Source organism: Peromyscus leucopus, chromosome 16_21 (assembly GCF_004664715.2).
Source record: "Peromyscus leucopus breed LL Stock chromosome 16_21, UCI_PerLeu_2.1, whole genome shotgun sequence".
Taxonomy (NCBI): Eukaryota; Metazoa; Chordata; class Mammalia; order Rodentia; family Cricetidae; genus Peromyscus; species Peromyscus leucopus.
The window spans coordinates 77,929,168-77,948,999 of NC_051084.1; positions in this window are offsets into that span (position 1 = coordinate 77,929,168).

Below are 19,832 nucleotides of genomic sequence, written 5' to 3' on the forward strand. Positions count from 1 at the left end.
TTTACACTTATGTTTTTGCATAAACATCATAGATTAGCTATAATTAGTAACTAAAAATGTAATACTATTTTTTATCAAGAAAAAAGTTGACTTCTTCAGTGTTTGTCCATTCATAAATGGTTAGAAAATTAAAATAAAAGTATCTTCTGTACTTCAATGAATCAAGTTAAGTTGTGAAACATAAAAGACCTGTTACTAGTTTCAAATCAAATTCAAAGCATTAGACCTGCCAAAAATGCTGTATGTCCTTCCTACACAAGAACACTGCGTATTTTATAAAAATACAAACTTAAAATTATGACCTTGACCTTACAAATCAATGAAAAATAGGAATCTTTTTTAACAGATGTGTATCCAAAGATAAAATATTGTACCCATTATGATTAAGAGGGTCACAAGAAGAATGAAAAGGTATGTAGAAAGGAACACTGGCCAGATGAAACAGAGTGCTAATAAATATTCATTCAAGTCAATTGGAATGGGCAAGTTGAGTAAACATTGCCTGTTTACTTGTCTCTCACATTATACAGACTTGTGTTTCAATCATACAGACATTTCTGCAATATTTATAATTGTAATGAACCAGCCAACTTGGGAACAGTCCTCTTTGAAAACTATGCAATTCCAACTGTCATATGTGTCATCCTTACATATTTGAAAATTTGTTATATTTTTGTTTCTATTCCTATAGTTCTACAGAAAAGTGCACTTCACATAAAATGTTTTCCAACTCTCCAGACAATGATTATATTGACCCAAATCCCTAGACAAGCACAGAACACACTTCTGTCTCTACTGTCAAGGATAATGCCAGTTCTTCTCCACAAAGTATTCTCTGCATGTCCCTGACCCACACTCCATTCTGTTCTTTTATTTAACAGATGATTTCCAAGATTTCTTTTGCATTTACATGAGAGAGAGAGACAGACAGTGTGTGTGTGTGTGTGTGTGTGTGTGTGTGTGTGTGTGTGTACACGTGAACCTGAGAGAGAGACAGACTGTGTGTGTGTGTGTGTGTGTGTGTGTGTGTGTGTGTACACGTGAACCTATACTACAGCCCACATATGGAGAGAACAGGATCGTAGGAGGTGGCTCTTTCCTTCCACCGCATTGGTGCTAGGGAATGAACTTGGTCCTTCAAGCTTGGTTGAAAGTTCCTTTGTCCAATCAGCGATCTCACCAGCCCAGTTTTTAAGATTTTGAAAGGAGTATAAGTTTCATGCTCCAACCCGAGGCAGACACCAGATGGACAAAGTGCTTGCAAAGCATGCCCCCCCCCACCCCCCATTCCTGTGCCATTTTCTATTGTGTCTGCACTGGGAATCTCAGGTCCTCTGTTTTCCTCTGGACAACTGCAGGTGTGGCCGCCAACTCTGAGTTATGTGGGTTTTAGGATTTCTCCAAAAATGTGCCATTGTCTAAAAGTTCCAAGAAAAACTAATACTCCACTGAAAACCCCAGTGAAAGTTGAAACTTTTTTTTAGATCTATACAGAGAATACATTTCTTGGTGTGTGCATGTGTGGCCTGTATAAAAAGTAAATACACAAAGGCTATCTCCTAATACTAGTCCTTTGCATGATAAGGGATAAAAATGTGTGCCGTATGTTCATTCCTGATTTTGATTTGACCACCTGTACTGGGAGACTGAGTCCAACCACTGGCAAAGAGAGTCAATTTGAGCATAAGAAAACATCCAAGTGTGGCTGGGTTTTGCAGAGGAAGGGATGCTTTCCAAGGATCACGTAATACGATATGTGTGCCCACTCTTGGGGATGGAAACCAGTTATATATTCAAGCTTTTACTATTTTTTTAAGCAGAAACAGAGACGCGATGAGTCCAACTCATAAAAATTCAAGAGAATATATATATTTTTTAACAGATGTGGTGGCCTGCTATTTCAAACAGCTGAATGAGAGCAACTTGGCGCACAAACCCAGCTCCCCAACTGCCTCTCTGAAGCCAATCATATAAATGATTTTAATTGCCACTGCGTAAGTGGGAACTATTGAACAATTATTTGGATGTTACCGCGCTCTTGCTGCTACTGCTGGCCCCACACACAAAGGCTATTATGAGCACAGTACTGCCCTCCACATTCACATTGGCATGACAGTCAGCCCTGTGGGGTCAGCCACACAGGTCCAACTTTAAGGCACTCTCATTGTGCCCGCCACACCCTGGGCCACACGCTTGCATTCTCCACTCATCCCCACCCTTCTCACTGTGCTGGATAGAAAGGAGGGAATCTGATAAACTCACAGAGAGGTTTGCATGATTTATGGCCCCTCCCCCCCACGGTGTTTGCATTTTATAGGGGTCAAGTGTGTAAAGCCTTCATCTCTCGGGGTTGGAATTTCAGGCATGACTGGCAGAGCAGAGTTGGAGAGTGAAATCGCAGCCGCTCCCAGTCCTACCCTGCAGTCAGCTCTCTCTTGGCTGGGCTTGCAGGTGAGAACCGCTCTGCGGGTTGCCCTGAGAGGGGCGGCAGTAGGAGAGGCCATTTTGTGCGCTTCTTTAATAAAGACACGTGGGCAAATGCATACACGCAATTGCTCCATGGACTCCTTATCAATAAAAGGTCCCCCTCTCCTTCCTTTTTTTCTAATCCCTCAAAAACACACCGTCAGTCATCATACGCTGACACTGCATGGAGGCTCTTCCTGTCATAGACAGAGCTTTGGGCCTGAGTCGACACACAAGTCTCTGTATCACTAAGGGTACAGAAGGCTTGATCCACAGAGGAACTGGGAGCCATTCTTGAGGAAGTCATATCCACTGCTCTCACCGGCCGTGGTAAGTCATGAGTGGCTGAACTTCACCCATAAATGAGACTCTTTCTGCCAGATCAACTATCTACTCAGCACCTAACCCCCCTAGACTGACAAGCTTCCCTCTCTGTCTCACAGTGCGGGTTTCCAGGCATCTCACCGAAACCATATGGCTTTTGAAATCATAATCCATATAGCAGAAATATGTTGAACTTAATATTTAGAAAGAAAATGTTAAGAACAACTATAATTTAAGGGGAGGGTCTACATTTTTTAAAAAAAGACATAAGAAAATAATAGATATAAAATTAACATTGCCTCAAGATTGTAAACTAAGTTATCTGCTAATAAAATCAAGTCAGTCATACTAAGAATAAACTATTATCTTCCAGAGATGAAGGCTGTAGGTGTTTGTTTCACCCATCTGTTAGGAGAAGAGTTTGTTCCTGGCTTCTTGTCATTCTCCCCTTATAGACTCATCTCCAGATGAAAACAAAGTAATATTTTCCACATGTATTATACCATGGCTCCCTATTTCCCTCAGTGAGTCATCTTAATATCCTCTACACACTTTGTTCAAACCAGACTTCTCCCCATGTGTACCTCCTCACTCTAGACAGCCAGGGTCTGGAAGAATATCTCTTACCACACTGCTCTGCCCACTCAAAGTTTCTGCCCTTCCCAACTCTCTGCTCAAAATGGTTTGCCACAGGTAACTTCATGGCTCACTCAGATACTGAGTCTTCTGGTCAAATGTCACTTTCTCCCAGGACCTTTTCCTGGCCAGTCTATTTGAAATGGCACACTGCTCTGCCCAACCTCTTTCACCCTGCTCTGTGTTTCCCTGCTGACATGGGTCTATTAGTGTACAGAACTGGAGCAGAGGAACTACGAGTGTTCGTTTTCTCTACCTTTAATGCCCATGCATAACACACAGTGGACGTTCCATAAGAGTCGATGAGTGAACTAATGAACAAGTTGCCATTGCTGCATGCACCACTCCTGCAGAAGCTGATTTTGAACCCTTACCATGGTCTGGAGAGGTGGCCTCTGACAGCTTAGGGCATTTTCCAGAGGAATAAAACAATCAAAGGGTTAGGCAGTGATAGAGTAGATTTGCTGGGCTCTGGCATTTATACTCCTAACCACTAAACAAGACTGACAAAAACAGAGAAGAGACAAATCACAGGATGTGATACACACACACACACACACACACACACACACACACACACACACACACACACGTCTGGTCAGACGCCTTGTTTGGCAGAATTTGGTTTCAACCCTCCAAAGAAAAGTAGAAAACAACTTGAAATTGTGAATTTTCTCCAAACCATCTACAGAATATTAGGTCTAAATGCAGTTACAGGTTTCTGGGGGAAAGAAAGATAGCCTTGCGCAGGGGCCTGTGCGAGTGGATGCTTGTAGAGGTGGGGAAGTGTGGAGCAAGGGAAGAAAAGAGAGAAAACGAGAAAATGAAAAGAAGAAAAGAAACAGCCTCCCATGCCAGATGCACAGAACTGTCAAATATGGCAAAGCCTGTAAAATGGTCCTCTGCTGTAGGCCATAGAATAGAACTGTAATAAACTGACCCATAAAAAGTCATGTAAACATTATAACCTGTTTTTACTAGGCCTTTAAGCATGGGGAGCAATTGATCTAAACCAGCTTGGCTCTCCTTGGTTCCTGAGTCTCCGTGAGAATCCAGCCTCCAACATGGGTGTTCAAATGCCTCTGGCACTACAAGTCAAAAATAGGAATGAGCTAGAAAATTGCAGCTATTTAGCTATTTGCCTTGGGTGGAGGGTTGATTTTTTTCCTAAGAGCAAAACACCTAAAAGGAAAAGTCTAGAGCCATAGTTTTTGTTTTTTGTTTTTTCCAGTAGTTATCTGCATGGGCTACTTTAATTCTCAGTGTCTCTACCTAAAATAAATATCTTTGTGTTCCCGAGATGCCACTGTGAGCTGTCCCCAACAATCAGACGGAGAATGTCAGTCTTCCGCGAGTATTGGCACATCTGTGCCTCAGGAAAGATCAGCGCCGACTGTCTCTCTGTAACCCTAACACTTTAAATATGAAATGTAAATGTGGAAATTTCAAGTAAGATTTTTACAGGTGTCAACATGAACAGTCATTCCATTACCTCCTTGTGGAATGCTCGTTAAGCCACTCTTGAAAATATCCCTTTCTCTTTCTAAATTCCTACCATCTAAATGCAGGGAAGGCTAGGGGCAATTAGGCATGAAGCCTACAGCTACATTCACAGACTGTAAATTTTCAGTCTTGTTTTTGATTGAGTTCATCTCAGTTCAAAAGGAGATGGTCAGGTGGCCAACAACAGAGTTTTGGGGGTTCTTGGTGATACAGTTGTCAAACATGGGAACTCTGAGGGGATATACCCAAGCAGAACCAACCGTCTTAATCTCACTTTGAACTTGACAGCCCCTGCTGGGTAACTAGTGGCCTTGTAGGCAGTCACTCTGTAGCATCCTATCATGGATGAACTGATTGATTCTGGCCAACATTTCAGATTCATGCATCAAACACAGCTCTATAGCTTCCCATGAAAAGCCAAGATCTACCATCTGCTGCTAAACTGATGAATGATGAGGTCTATGCTCAAAAAACTTACACAACTTGGGAACATCTAGAGGAGGACAGGAGTCAGCTGCTAGTGAGAGACTCCCATGAGTGCCCTAGACAAGAGGTTTCTATGTTCTTGACATCTGATACATGAAGGAACAATGTTGAGAATGCTTGCTAAGTAGTCAGAGAAAACTGATATTAAATACAAAAAGTAAAGCAAAATTTGAAGTAAGATTTTTCTTATTTAAAATTATAATTTGCAATAATTTTCTCAAATTTGAAGACACTGAAGTTTGCCTAAATGCATGTGTTTTACATAAATACGTTATTAATTAAGATGGCAACTGTCCCTAAGGAGGACTTATGTTAGAAAAAAGTTTTTAAGTCATAGAAACTAAATGCATCTCTATATTTTTAAGCATCCCAAGAATTTAACAACACACTCACTAAATTTAAAGAGAGGAAATAAATTCCTTCCATCTTCTGGGGGTAGAAATGGAATGCCACATGCAACTCTTCAAAGCCTGAATAGAAATACAGAAAGAACAATCAGATATTACATATGTCTGGTGTCTGCAGATCATGCAAATAAATGATGCATCCGATCTCCATCATAATCCCTGGAAGTTGGCTCATCCTGGCATTTTCTCCATTTGAGGATATGCAAAGCTGAGGGAGAGTTATTTTTACCACAACTGTGTAGTACAGTCGGGTTCTCAAACCCTTCATTTCCTTGCAATATGAAAAATTGCATGACATCCTTCACTCCCTTTCCTGGTTCCCTTTCCTAGTCCTGTGGCCCTCCCTTCATTTCTCCATCCTTCTCGAGAGACACAAGTTGAGAGCGGAAAGCTACCTCTCTCATCGTGATAACCAAATGCCTCATAGAAACAATTTAAGGGAGAGACTTTTACTCTGGCTGAGAGTTTCAAACGGTGTCATGGCTTTGTTTGTGTTGCTGTGATAAAACACTCGGATCAAAAACAACTAAGGGAGGAAAGATCTCATTTGGCTTACACTTCCAGGTCATAATCCATCACTGAGGTAAGTCAGCGCAGGAACTCAAGGCAAGTGAGCTAGTTGCTGGCTGGTTGCCAAGCCCATGCTTAGCTGGTCTTCTTACACACCCCAGGACAACCTGACCCAGGATGAGCCGCCCGCAGTGGGCTGGGCTCAGTCACATCAATTAAAAATCAAGACCATTCTCCATAGACATGGCACAGGTCGGTCTGGTCTGGGCAATCCTTCAGTTGTGATTACCTTCTCAGATGACTCTAGACTGTGTCATGTTGATATTACTCACTAGGGTGGAGGGAATAGACCATCATGAGGGAGACATCAGAGCAGTAGGATCAGGGGAAGGTGTTCTCAGGAAGCAGAGAAAGTTATGCCCAACCAGATATGGGTATAACTTTTAGAAGTCTACCCCCAGGGACTCACCTACAGCCAGATCCTGTAACCTCCCAAAGCAGAGCTAGTCACTGTGGACTAAGTATTCAGACACAAGAGCCTGTAGTATTTCACATTCAGACTGCAATAGAAGGGCCCCTTGCCTTTCATTGAGTATTCCTCCCCACTCCACACATGGTATCATTAAAAACCCTAAAGAGAACAGTATTCCTTCTGGGCAGGTTTGCAGTCTTAGGAAGAAAGAAGTGTGTCGTTATCCTTATCAAACAGAAAGACATGGCCACAAGGCTGGAGAGCAAACAACACAAGCATTTATGACCCCAGATATGACACTCCAAATTGCCTCCCTGTACACCTCCCCTCCTTGAGGGCATAAACACAGTGTATCCTAAAGTGAAGTCACAGTTCTTTCTGCTTTTGTAATCTTGTAAGATCACTCTCTCTCTCTCCCAATGACCAGAGACAGTGAGATCGAGAGTGATGGCTAGCAAAGGCAAGGTGGGCATTCTGCAGCAGCAACCTGAAAACACTCCTTATGGGCAGGAGGGTTGTGACAGCAGACAGGCAGGCACACACTGACAAATGACAGTTATAGTCTCACTTAGGAGGGAGGCTATGGCCGACTTTTTTTGGTTGTAACACTCAGTCATCGTCTTGTCTGGAATCTAGTAGGTACACTTGTGAAAGGCTTGCTGATTAAGTCATCTGAAGTGGAAAGAATGATCCTAAATGCAGGCACCATCATCCAGTAGAAGGAGGAGGAAGAAAAAAGGTTAGCCTTTGCCTACGTTCCTTCACTCTTGCTGGCAAGTTCATCTACTCTGATGTTGACTCTGCTTCATTCCTTCACTGATATTGGAAACCAGCCTATTTAGTTTTCCAATGTGAACTGAAGATCAGTTGTTTTCCAGGAAACCTCCAGACCTTTAGTAATAAACTGGATATGCTAAGACAGTCTTTGACAGACAGCAATTTCTAAGCTTTCTTCAGTATGAGACATCCATAATAAAATTAACTAGACTATAGTATGGAGTAGAATCTAATAAATCCCCTTTAATATATATTCATTTTGTCAGTTCTGTACTTTTAGAGAAATCTGACCAATATAACAATATGCCTGAAGCCTGACAATTTATTTCTTTAAAATGTTAGTTTGCTTAGCTCACGGCTCTGTAGGCTGTGAATTCTGAGATGATGGTGCCCACAACTTTACATGGCCATAACTTTCTTACGATGCCATTTCATGGCAGGGTCTGCTGCAAGGCGAGACAGAGGAAAGATGCAAGTTAGGTCTCCCTATTCTTATAAGACCACTAATGCCACCGTGGGATCTTCACCTTCTAGACCACATCTCATCCGAGTAAACCCCGACCCAACCCACAAACAACACTGAGGGATTCCATTTCCGTAACTAATCCCTCGATTGAATTGAGGGATTAGGTTACCAGAACAGCTTTGTAAGGGACAAATTTGGATGCTAGCACTTGTACCCTGAAGGAATCCAGCCACAGTTTATTTGCCATGTTACTGAAGAGAGCCTTGGAGAAGAGAAACAGGGGACATGCAGACAAGGCTGGTCTACAGCTCAAAACCCAGTGCCCTCTGGCTCAATGGCACCCAATAGACCAAAGACTGCTATGTCACCATTAAAAATACGTTCACAAGGGGGTGAAGAGATGGCTCCACTGCAAGCATGAGGGCCTGAGTTCAATCCCCGGACTCCCTCATCCCCAACACACACACACAAGACAAGAATGGAAGCATGTTTTGTAGTCACAACTCTGGGGAGGTAGAGACCAAGGAATCTGGAAGAGTCCCTGGTAATCCAGCCTCATCCACTTGGTGAGTTCCAGGCCAGTAAGAGACTCTGTCTCACTAAATAACAGTAGACATTATCAGAGAAAAGATAGGTGTGGTTGATCTCTGACCTCTCCACCTAGGTATACACACCTGCCCACAGAGATGTACATGCACAAAAAGAGCAATCTTCAACAAAGCGTGCAGCTGGATATGTCTGATGCCTGGCCGGAATCACAATTTGCATTCTTCCGCATTTTCATCGTGTTTTACAAGAGTTTTTATTTATTTGTTTTATTAGCATGTATATATAACATTTATGAGAGTGTGGGCATTCAGGTGCCACACCACTTATACAGAGATCAGAGAACAACTTTCGGGTGTCGGCTCTTTCCTTACAAATGGGTCTCAGGGGTTAAACTTGGGTCGCGAGGCTTGGGTGGACGGCCCTTTCACCTGCTGGGCCATCTCACTGCCCTGATACACTTTTAGTTTTTGCTCCCAGTACTTTCTGTAGCCTGTGTGGTTTTTCAAGTTAACCTTCCTCTTCCTGCTGGCTGGAAAGGAAGTCTTGATGAGGCATCCTTGCTGCATATATCATGAATCATAACACTAAGAAAACTACAATATTCACACACTGGAGTTGTCAACCATCCAGGGCTGGAAACTTGCAGTCAGAACCACCTGAGCAAGAAACAACTGCAGTTCCTCCTGTGGACTGGAACCGGTGGACTTGGAGCTGTAGGTGGAGTCATCATCCCATTGGTTGGATGGTAAGGGTCAAAGGATAGGTGGCTTTGTCATTACTTCCCAGCAAAGTGAAGAGACAGTGATGCTGACATTTGTGGTGTTGGTTAAGTGACAGACACAAGTATGCAAACATCACATGTATTAACAGCTACCACCTCCAAAGGGAGCCAAGACTTGGGGAAGAGTTCTAATTCGTGTGCAGTCCACCGTGTGTCATCTGGTGGTGCATCCTGGGATGTCAGCTGCCCTACACTGCCATCGTTTCATACCCTTTAGAGAAAAGTTCTAGGAATTTGTTTGTAATTAGACATTCGTCAAATTTAGATGTCTAGCTAGGTTTTTAATGTGCTAACTTCAATAATGAAAACTTCAAGCACTGTCTACAGAGTCGAATAACAAACACCCTTGACAGACAAGACAGTTAGTTACTTTGCTGTTGCTGTGATAAGACACCGTGACTAAGGTAACTTATGGAAGAGTGTATTAGGGGCTTATCATTTCGGTGTTTGAGTACACGACCATCAAGGCACGGAGCATGGCAGCAAGCAGGCATCACTCTGGAGAAGTAGTGGAGAGGTCACATCTTAAGACACAACCACGAGACTGAGAGACGGTCTCAGAATGGTGTGAGTCATTTGAAATCTCAAAATCTTCCCCAGGTGTGGTGGTATTGTGTTCCCCAAAATATTGTGCATGCTAATAAACTTATCTGGGGTCAGAGAAGAGAACAGCCACAATATTAAACAGAGAGGATAGGCAGTGGTGGTAGCACATGCCTTTAATCCTAGCATTTCAGAGGCAGAAATCCCTCTGGACCTCTGTGAGTTCAAGGCCACACTGGAAACAGCCAGGCATGGTGACTCATGCCTTTAATCCCAGAAAGTGAGCCTTTAATCCCAGGGAGTGATAGCAGAAAGCAGAAAGATATGTAAGGTGTGAGGACAAGAAACTAGCAGCTTTTAGCTGGTTAAGCTTTCAGGCTTTGGAGCAGCAGTTCAGCTGAGATTCATTCTGGATGAGGACTCAAAACCTTCCAGTCTGAGGAAACAGGATCAGCTGAGGAACTGGTGAGGTGAGGTAGCTGTGGCTTGTTCTGCTTCTCTGATCTTCCAGCATTCACCACAATAACTGGCCTTAGGTTTGATTTAATTAACAAGACTCTTTAAAATTCATGCTACATCCAAGTGACACACCTCCTCCAATGAGGCCACACCTCCTGATCCTTCCCAAATATTTCCACCAACTGAGGACCAAGCATGGACTGGCAGCCATTCTCATTCAAACCACCACAGCAAGTGTTCCACATGAACAGAGACCCACAGTCAGGGGTGATCCCGGCAGGACATTCACCAGGGGGAATGAGGCCCCATGGTGGAAGTCCTGACAGTCCCAGGACCTGGTCTCACCAGAGATGAGCATGCAGTGACTCTGCCACGTTGTCCAGCATCAGCTGCACCTGCCTTTGCGCTGGCAGAGGGACACACTGGATCCCAAATCTTTTTAGCGTCAATGCATTTATTCCACCTAGAATTCCTGGGCTGTTGTGATTAGACAGTGAGTCTGGGAACACTGGCTAGGCTCCAGTCCCGTGGGAAGGAGTCACAGATCGTAGTGAAAGGGGCACTCTCCTACTACCTTTGTATCTCTAGAGAGGAGCACTAGAAATGAATCAGAGGAACCGCAGGAAACTGAAAGCATTCTTTCTGATCTCAACCCAGGCTGGAATGTACTCCCCCAGCCTTACTCACCTGCAGGAACTGCCTGTAATCACAGTCTTTAGCACTGCCTGTCTGCACCAACATGAACCTGCAGCCCATGCCCAGAGGCTCCCACCCTCAATAGTCCCAGCCTCACATCCTGGCTCATTCATCTCTCTTCCATTATCTCTCCCTTAGTTTCAGCAGCTTAGCAAGCTGGGTTCATGAGGCATGGAAGAGGCTTTATCAGAGTAACTCCCAGTGTTGTGAGAAAGACAAGAGACACAAAGAATGCCTCCCTGACTTACAGGTTTCCTCCCTGGATTTGCCTGACTTTAATTACTGGATGACGTCCAAGGCAGAGACTGTCTGGGCTTGTCAGAGGATTCCTTGTATATCAGAGGTGCCACCATCCACACACTGAGCCAGAGGAGCCCTCACGGAAAGAAATCAGGAACAAAAGGATGTGCTCAGAAAACTTCATTGCAGTCTGGGCTCTGGGAGAAAGCCATTGCTCACTAGAACGAAAGTCCACGGACCAAGCATGCAGCCAGGTTTTGTTTTCCACGTTCCCATCCCTGTCAGCAGAAACAGCTCCTCTTGCTGCTCTGCAGCTGCTTCCTCGTGTCTCTCTCTGCATGCGCCTGTGCCCTTGGGCTGTTGTTTGTGGTGCAGGGGGAGGTTCTAAACAACGCTCTGTAGAAAATCAGACAGAAAGTAGAAAGCATTGGGGGCTAGAGAAATGGTTCAGCAGGTAAGAGCATTCTAGCTGCTCTTCCAGAAGATCCAAGCTCAACTCCTGGCACCCACATTGTGACCCACAATCCTCTGTAACTCCAGTTCCAGAGGATCGGATACAGTCTTCTGGTCTTCTGGCCTCTGTGGGCACCAGGCATGCATGTGGTGCACAGACACACATGCAGGCAAATACACCCACACACATAAAACAAAAATAAATTCTAAAAAAAAAAAAAGTATAAAATTCTGGCATACGAGATACAAATGCCTTTAGGTACTGCTATATGTTCTCTGGTTTTCATGGTGCCTTCACCTGGATGTTCATTTATGTGGAGTTATTAGTCTGTGGCCAGGACGTTAAATTAAATTGATTTATCTGAGGGAAAAAAAATAATACATAATCTCAGTGTTGAGCTCACACCAGAGGTATCTGTATAATTACAAGACACCATGTGTATCAACCTAGATGTTGACAGTGAACTTACCATATCTTCCTGGAGGCTTGTGGAAAGGCCTTGTTCCTACACAAGCCACATTAAAGGACATCAGTGATGCCTTTCTCAACAGTCTAAAGACTTATTCCCGCAAGATGTCTTATATCCCAGGCCAACAAAAATGTCACTGGAATTTTCACAAAGCCTAAGCTCTAATTCTGGCTCTGTGGATCTGAAGACTTTATTAACTCCTCTCCCTTCACAGTAGCTGATTAACGTCGTATAAAAAGTCTTTATGAAAACAGCATGCAAGCCTTCGAGTCAAATAGCAGCATTTATACCTGTTTCACATCTTTTTAAATATTTCATTCCCACACTATTGCTTTTCAAGCTGTATAATTCAGCAGTAAAGTACAATTGGCCTACAGAACACTCTCCATATAGATACGTCCCTGACACGCTGTACCAAAAGGAGTCTATAAAATAGACGGTATTTTAGGCTCTTATTATTAACTTGAATTAAGTTTTCTTTGGCTGTCATATGAAAGATATTTTTAAGTATTAACTGCATTTATCTTGCATTTTTCTCATTAAATACTATTTCATAAGAAAAATGCCACACTAGGGGAAAGGGGGTTTTGCTAAACTGCTATTCTATTTGGGCAGGCATTGCAAGTATTTACAGTCTAACAGAGGATAACATAGCAGGCCTTGAAAAACCCACACAGTATCACAGACTCCATCTCTGCTAGCACCTTGGGTGGGCTTGCATGAAATACAAATTGTACTATTAAATCCGGAAAAGCTTGGGAAAAAATCCGGAATAAATTCTGGTTATTCAAGACTTGCTTTAAGCCATTTTTTAAGATGAAGAATCAAATATCCCTCTTTTAATGAATTGATGTCCTGTCATTACATTAAAAACTATAACTAGTAGGAGCCTAAGATTTATTTCCATGCAAAGTGAGTCATGTGCATATGAAATTTTGATGGTGTGAGGGCCTAGATGAGAAAAAACAAGCACCAATAGGTCTGCTTTCCTCAGCAATTTTTATTTTCACTGGGGAGGGTGCGGGTGGGGGCAAAAAGAAAAGAACAAAATGTATTTTGTTTATTTGTCTTAGGATTTTATCATGAAGGTATCAGTTTATTAAAGTAGCAAAACCATGTAATTATTTTGTAAAATAAGTTTGTTTGTAATTATTTTCAACTATCCCAAGTCTCCAAAAGTTGTGGTTTTACCAGCTCCTTCTTTGGCCTGGTGAATTGGTCTATATCACAATAAAAACAAAACAAACAACAAAAGAAAAGAAAATAGCCAAAACCTCATCTAGCTTTGACTTCCAGCCAGAGGCTTGAGACAGCATGAGAGAAAGTTTCAGTCCCTCATGGTGCCTTCCTGACTGCTTCTGACCTTTTCCTGCTCCAGCTATCCATCCCATTTTATACTGTTGAAGTCCTTCCTGCTAAGCAAGGCTTATGTATAAACTAAGGCTGGTGAATTTATCATCAAAGTTCAGGAAACCTTTCCTAGTGCCAGTGTTTGCACAAGCAGAAGAATTGAACTGAAGTCCAGAAAAGGGTGCCAGCCCCAGCCCCAATGGGTGGGTTACAAAAAGTACTTCCAGGGCACCAGCTCCTATCTTAATAACATGAACATCACCTTGCATATTCCCTATGCAGCTACACTCAGAAAGTTCCTGCCCAAATCATCCGCAGAAGCAAATGAATAGAGACACCTAGATGGCTAGGCTTCAAGGAGTTGGCCTCTGTGTCAGGCAATTTTCAATTGCTCTCAGTTTGTCAACTCAGACAAATCTGAGGAGAAAAGGTGTGTCCTGGTCCACCTTAAGTGCATGGTTGCTTGGCCCAGTAACTTTTGAATCCAGGTTAAAGCACAGAAGATAATGAAAAGGTGACAAGGAGGAAATCTGATCACTTCATGGCAGCCAGAGAACAGAGCTGGAGTGAAAGCAAGAGGAAGAGGAAGAGAAAGGGAAGAAGAAAAGGAGTCGGTAAAGGAGATGAAGAGGAGTAGATAAGTGTTCCCTCAGAGGTATGCCCTTGATGACCCCCTTAAAACTAAGCACCGTCCCTTGGAGTTACCACTACCTCACAATAACCCATCAACCTATAAATCCATCAGTTGATCAATGCACTATGTGGTTCAGAACCCTCAGGATATTGCCACCCCCTTGGGATCTAGCCTTCAACAAATGAGATTTGGGGGAACATTTCAGATCTAAGCCAAAGCAGGATCCAACCCCCGAAATGCAGACAATTTCTCCTCTTCCTCCTCCTCCTTGCTTTTTTTAATCTTTTTTTTGACCTCTTAAACTTTATTCAGAAATGTCCTTTGACTCAGTCAAGACTACCACAATGAAGAACAGCTGAAAACGTCAAGTCTTTCAAAATTCTCAGAGAACAATGGAAGGAACCAAGGTGAAACTACAGTCAGACTTGATTCTTCCCTGTGTGAGCTGTGGATTATGGATGTCATTTCCAAACCAGTCCCTCACTAACTGCCTATCTGTCAATCAGAAAGACAGTAAATATGACCACAGACAGGGATGTGCTACATATGTTCTCCAGAATAAGAGGTGAGACATTTTTGGACTGGATATTTGGTTGGTACTGATCTCAGCACTACTGCAAAGTACCAGGGAGAATGACCAGGATGAGCCCAGGTCCACATCCAGGTGCCATGGGTCCCATATCTTGTAAGAAGCTACAAGCCCTTTACCCCAATATTCTGTATCTGAGTAAATACTACTGTTTTCCTGTTGGCCAACTCACAATGAGAAAAATCAACCTGAAGATTCCACAGGGGTGGAAATAATCAAAATGGTAACTCTAAAATGTAAACCCTTAGCCAATTGAGGGTGAAGAAAGAAAATGTTGGCACTGAATGGAAACATAAACATGGGTTCCTAAATGGACACAGAAATTGACCAGCATGAGTAGTTTGTCTAGTAAGAGGTCATCATTGGCAGTCATTAGAGATGGATGACCCTATGTCACAGTAGATAGACATGTACATAAGTTCTATCAGTAGTATTAAACTTACCAGAGCAGAAACATGTTCAAACAAGCCATAGTCTATAAACCAATGCAACTTGCTACAATAAAAATGATCATAAGGCTGATGTTTATTTAAAAGAAGACTCTGCATTGTATACCATGCTAGAAGTCAAGAATCATTAAGTCTGCCCAAACACACTTTGTATATAGGACACATCTGTATTTCACTACAAGTTAATAGTGGAGGCTTTTAAATATAAGCACAGAATAGCTTTGAGTCCTCAGTAGAAAAGTAAATGGTTCCAATATGGGCATTGAAGACAAAGAGTAAAAGAGGAACTCACAGTGCCAAAGATGAGGATTCAATAAAACCACCAACCACCACTTATCAGGAATAGCCTGGCATTAACATTTGGATCTGTCCACATGAGCCTGACATGTTTTATTCATATCAAGCATTGAGATATTGTTCTCTTTCAACAACTGGACTACCCTTGCCAGTTCATTTCTTAGCTGCAGTTAACTATGATTCTCCAATTTGTAGAATTTGGGTTTGCCTGTAGTTCTACAAGCTAATCAAGCAAATGGCTTTTAGAAATTTTTATTTTAGCTATTACCTAAAGCTTCAAGCATTTTAAATACTCTGGTAGAAGCGTAAAGCAGTTAGGTTTTCAATAATTGCTAAATGGGTTCTGAAACACAGACATCTTACCCATGACTTATTAATCTTATCAAAGAAAAAACCTTTTGTGAATGCACTGTTAACACCATGCAAATAATAGGGTGGATAAAATCTGCTTATAATTTGTCACACGGGCTCAAGTAGTTTAGATGTGGGTATAAAAAGATGAATGGGTGTGGATATGTGGGTGTGCATGCTCACATAGGTACACACATATGTATGTGAGTGTACAACTTTGGGTGTTGTTCCTCAGGGATCATCCACCTTGTCTTCTAAGACAAGGTCTCTTATGGCTGGAGAGATGGCTCAGGGGTTAAGAGCACTGTCTGCTCTTCCAGAGAACACAGATTCTCACAACTGTCTGTAACTCCAGTTTGATAGGATCTGACACCTTCACATAGATAATACATGCTGACAAAACCTGAATGCACATGAAATAAAAATAATAAATAAATTATTTTTAAAAAGACAAGGTCTCTTGTTGGCCTGGAACATATCATGTCAGCTCTGCACCCCCAACATTTAGGTTACAAACAGGTACAGCCATGCCCGGCTTTTTATGTGGTTCCGGGTATCGAACTCAGTTCCTCAAGCTTGCACTTATGTGAGTGATTTATAGGGTGAGCCTTGTCCCTAGCCCTCAGATAGATTTTGAAATAGGTGAGTTTGTTTCTTTTTTCTCTTATGGAGGAGTTCTCTCAATCTAAATTCCTTGGCTTTGACATAAGAGGACTCCAGAGCCAAAATAAATACATTTCTGATAATGGAGGAACGCTCTTTTCTCTCAAATGGAAATTTCAAAATATTTGAGCCAAAGGTCCCAACCCTTTCTGCAGGCAGTTGAACAGGGCATCATTAAACCTTGAAACAAGCCCCAACAGAAGCAACATGGTATTTTTCTTTCCTTGCCCGATAATTCATTGCACTCCACTGGGCTTCAGTTTCAGTAGCTGAGGTATGCTGACTCCAGAGGTGTATCTTGTCCTTTGACACAGCCACCTCTCAGTCACACATCTTCTTTATTGAAGAGTCCAAGAATCCTGCCCACCCACTGTCAGTGCATGTCAAACATCACTATGGACACGTAGAGTATTTTAGGACTAACCATTTAGCAGCTCTACGCTTGTCATTCAGAAGCTGACCTCTAAGGAGAGGCAGTGGGCTTGTTCACAGTGTAATTAAGTGTCAGGGCCAGGAGGTCAGACGGCTGTATTTTCTCCAGCCAAAATAATTTGGAACCTTCATGTGGAGATTTATGATTGTGCTGCCTAGCCAAGCATCAGGACCATAGCTATCTTAACTCATCCAAGACCTGAACGGAAGAGCTAACGTCTGCCTTTGATGGAAGTCCCTTTATTTGTAGAGTATCACACATTCCCAGACTGTCCCTCACCAATTACCTTGGTTGGAATTACTCATACTGGCTTGGTTGAGATGTGTGACTTTTACAGCAGCCTAAGGCAGAGTTATTGTTGAGAACACAGCCTTACAATGCTCCATTTACACTATCAATGTGTTCTTTACAGGTGCCTTACAGCCATTGACACCTTCTTGTTAAACCAAGCCACACACTGGCTTTGCCTGGGCACTACAAGGCAAGCCTTTTCCCTAGCCTGCAGATTTCTCTCTGAAAGGGAGATGATGCAAACCTCTTTTGTTCTGACAAGCAACAAATTGAAAAATCCTTCATTTGTGTATCTGTGTAACAATCAAAATAACATCACAGGCGCTGGAGAGATTGCTCAGTGGTTAGGCGTCACATTGCTCTTACAGAGGCTCCTAGTTTGGTTCCAAGCACCTGTGATAAGCAGTCCACAACTGCCTATAACTCCAGCCTTAGGGGATCCAGCACCCTCTTCTGTTCTCCAGTGGCACGTCTACGTGCCCATGCCCCCACACAAACATACACACATGTACATATGATTTACTTATTTTTCTTTAATTAAAATTAGGTATTCTTTTCTCACATACTATATCCTGATTATGGATTACCCTCCCTCTACCCCTCCCAGTTCCTCCACACTTCCTCTCCTTTTCTGATCCACTCCTTTCATTCTCTCATTAGAATACAAACAGACCCTTTAGTAATAATAACAAAATAAAATAAAACTAAAACAAACATATCAGAATTGGACAAAAACAAACAAGAAAAAGAGCTAAAGAGAAGGCACAAGAAACAGATACCCACTCATTCACATACTCAGGAATAAACAATTTTTAATTAAACCAGAAGCCATTATATTTATACAACAGACATGTTACAGATCTGTGAAGACCCTAGGCACGTTGCTTCAGTCTCTGAGTTCAAATGAGCCTTGATCACATTGATTTAGAGGACCTTGTTTTCTTGGTGTCCTCCATCCCCTCTGGCTTTTACACTCTTTCTACCTCCTCTTCTACAGGGTTTTCTGAGCTCTGAGGGGAAGGATTTGATGTAGATATCCCCTTTAGGGATGAGTCTTTCCTAGGTCTCCATTTTCTGCAAAATGTCTGGCTGTGGGGTCTCTCTATTTTGTCCTACCTGCTGAAGGAGAAACTTCTCTGATAATGACTGAGCAATACACTGATCTGTGAATATAGGAGAATGTCCTTAGGAGTCATTGTATTGCTTCTTCTTTTTCTTTTCTTTTTTTTAAAAAAGTAGCATTTAGTTCTACCCTGGATCCCTGAACTATCTAGTGTCAGGTTATTGATCACCCAAGCAGTGTGAGGCATAGAGAGGGACTCACATCCAATCAGATGTTGGTTCCTTCCACAAGCTTTGTGCTACCACTGTACTAGCATAGCTTACAGACTGGACAGCATTGTAGATTAAAGGATTTGTGGCTGGGTTGGTGTTTACTTTCCTCTTTTGGTAGCCTGCAAAGTACCTTTCTATAGCAGAGCTGTTAGAATGTAGGGGTGAAGTCTCTATGTAGACACCAGTTCCACTTCTCAATGTTCAATGAGTTATGTAGGGGTTGATGACTTCAGCAGTGGGGCCTTGCCATCAGTTCGTGGAGAGAAACCTATTGTCTTGGCAACAGCCTGAGTTATTTGGAGATTCCCATGGAATCCCATTGGCCAATAACCCAATTGGATGTAACATAATCCCAGTGCTAGAAGCTTCATGGCCAGATGGGGCTCTGTATATCCCATTATTTGGTGATTTCATTTAGATCACCTTCATATATGTATATATTTTAGGAAGCTTCTACTGCATTAACTTTTCATACTACCCCTTTAAATGGCCCTTAATTTTGGCTCTTTCTGTATTTCCTCATTTGTCCCCTATTCTACTCACTCTCCCCATGTGATCCTACCTTCTAGTCCCCTCATCCGTCCATAACTATTTCTCTTTCCTAATGAGACCTATCTTAATTACTGTATATCTAACCTCTGTGGGTCTATGAATTACAGCTTGCTTATCACTGACTTACCACCTAATAGCCACATATAAGTAAATTCACACCATATTTGCCTTTCTTGGATACATCAGGATGATTTTTTATAGTTCCCACCATTTACCTGCATATTTCATGATATCATTTTTTTAACAGCTGAGTAATAATACTCCATTGTCTAAAAGTACCACATATTCATTACCCATTTTTCTGTCAAGGGACATATAAGTTGTTTCCAATTTAAGGCTATTATGAATATAGCAGAAATAGACATGGTTGAGCAAGTATCTCTTTGGTAGAATAAAGCATCCTTTGGATATATGACCAAGAGTGGTATAGTTAGGTCTTGAGGTAAATCAATCCTTATCTTACTGAGAAACCATCACACTGATTCCCATAGTGAGTGTACAAGTTTGTACTCTCATCAGCAATGGATAAGTGTTCCCCTTACTCCACATCCTCAACAGCATGAGCTGGCACTTGTCTTACTGATGTTAACCATTCTGACAGGTGTAAGATGGAATCTCAAAAGTAGTTTTGATTTGCATTTCCCTGATGG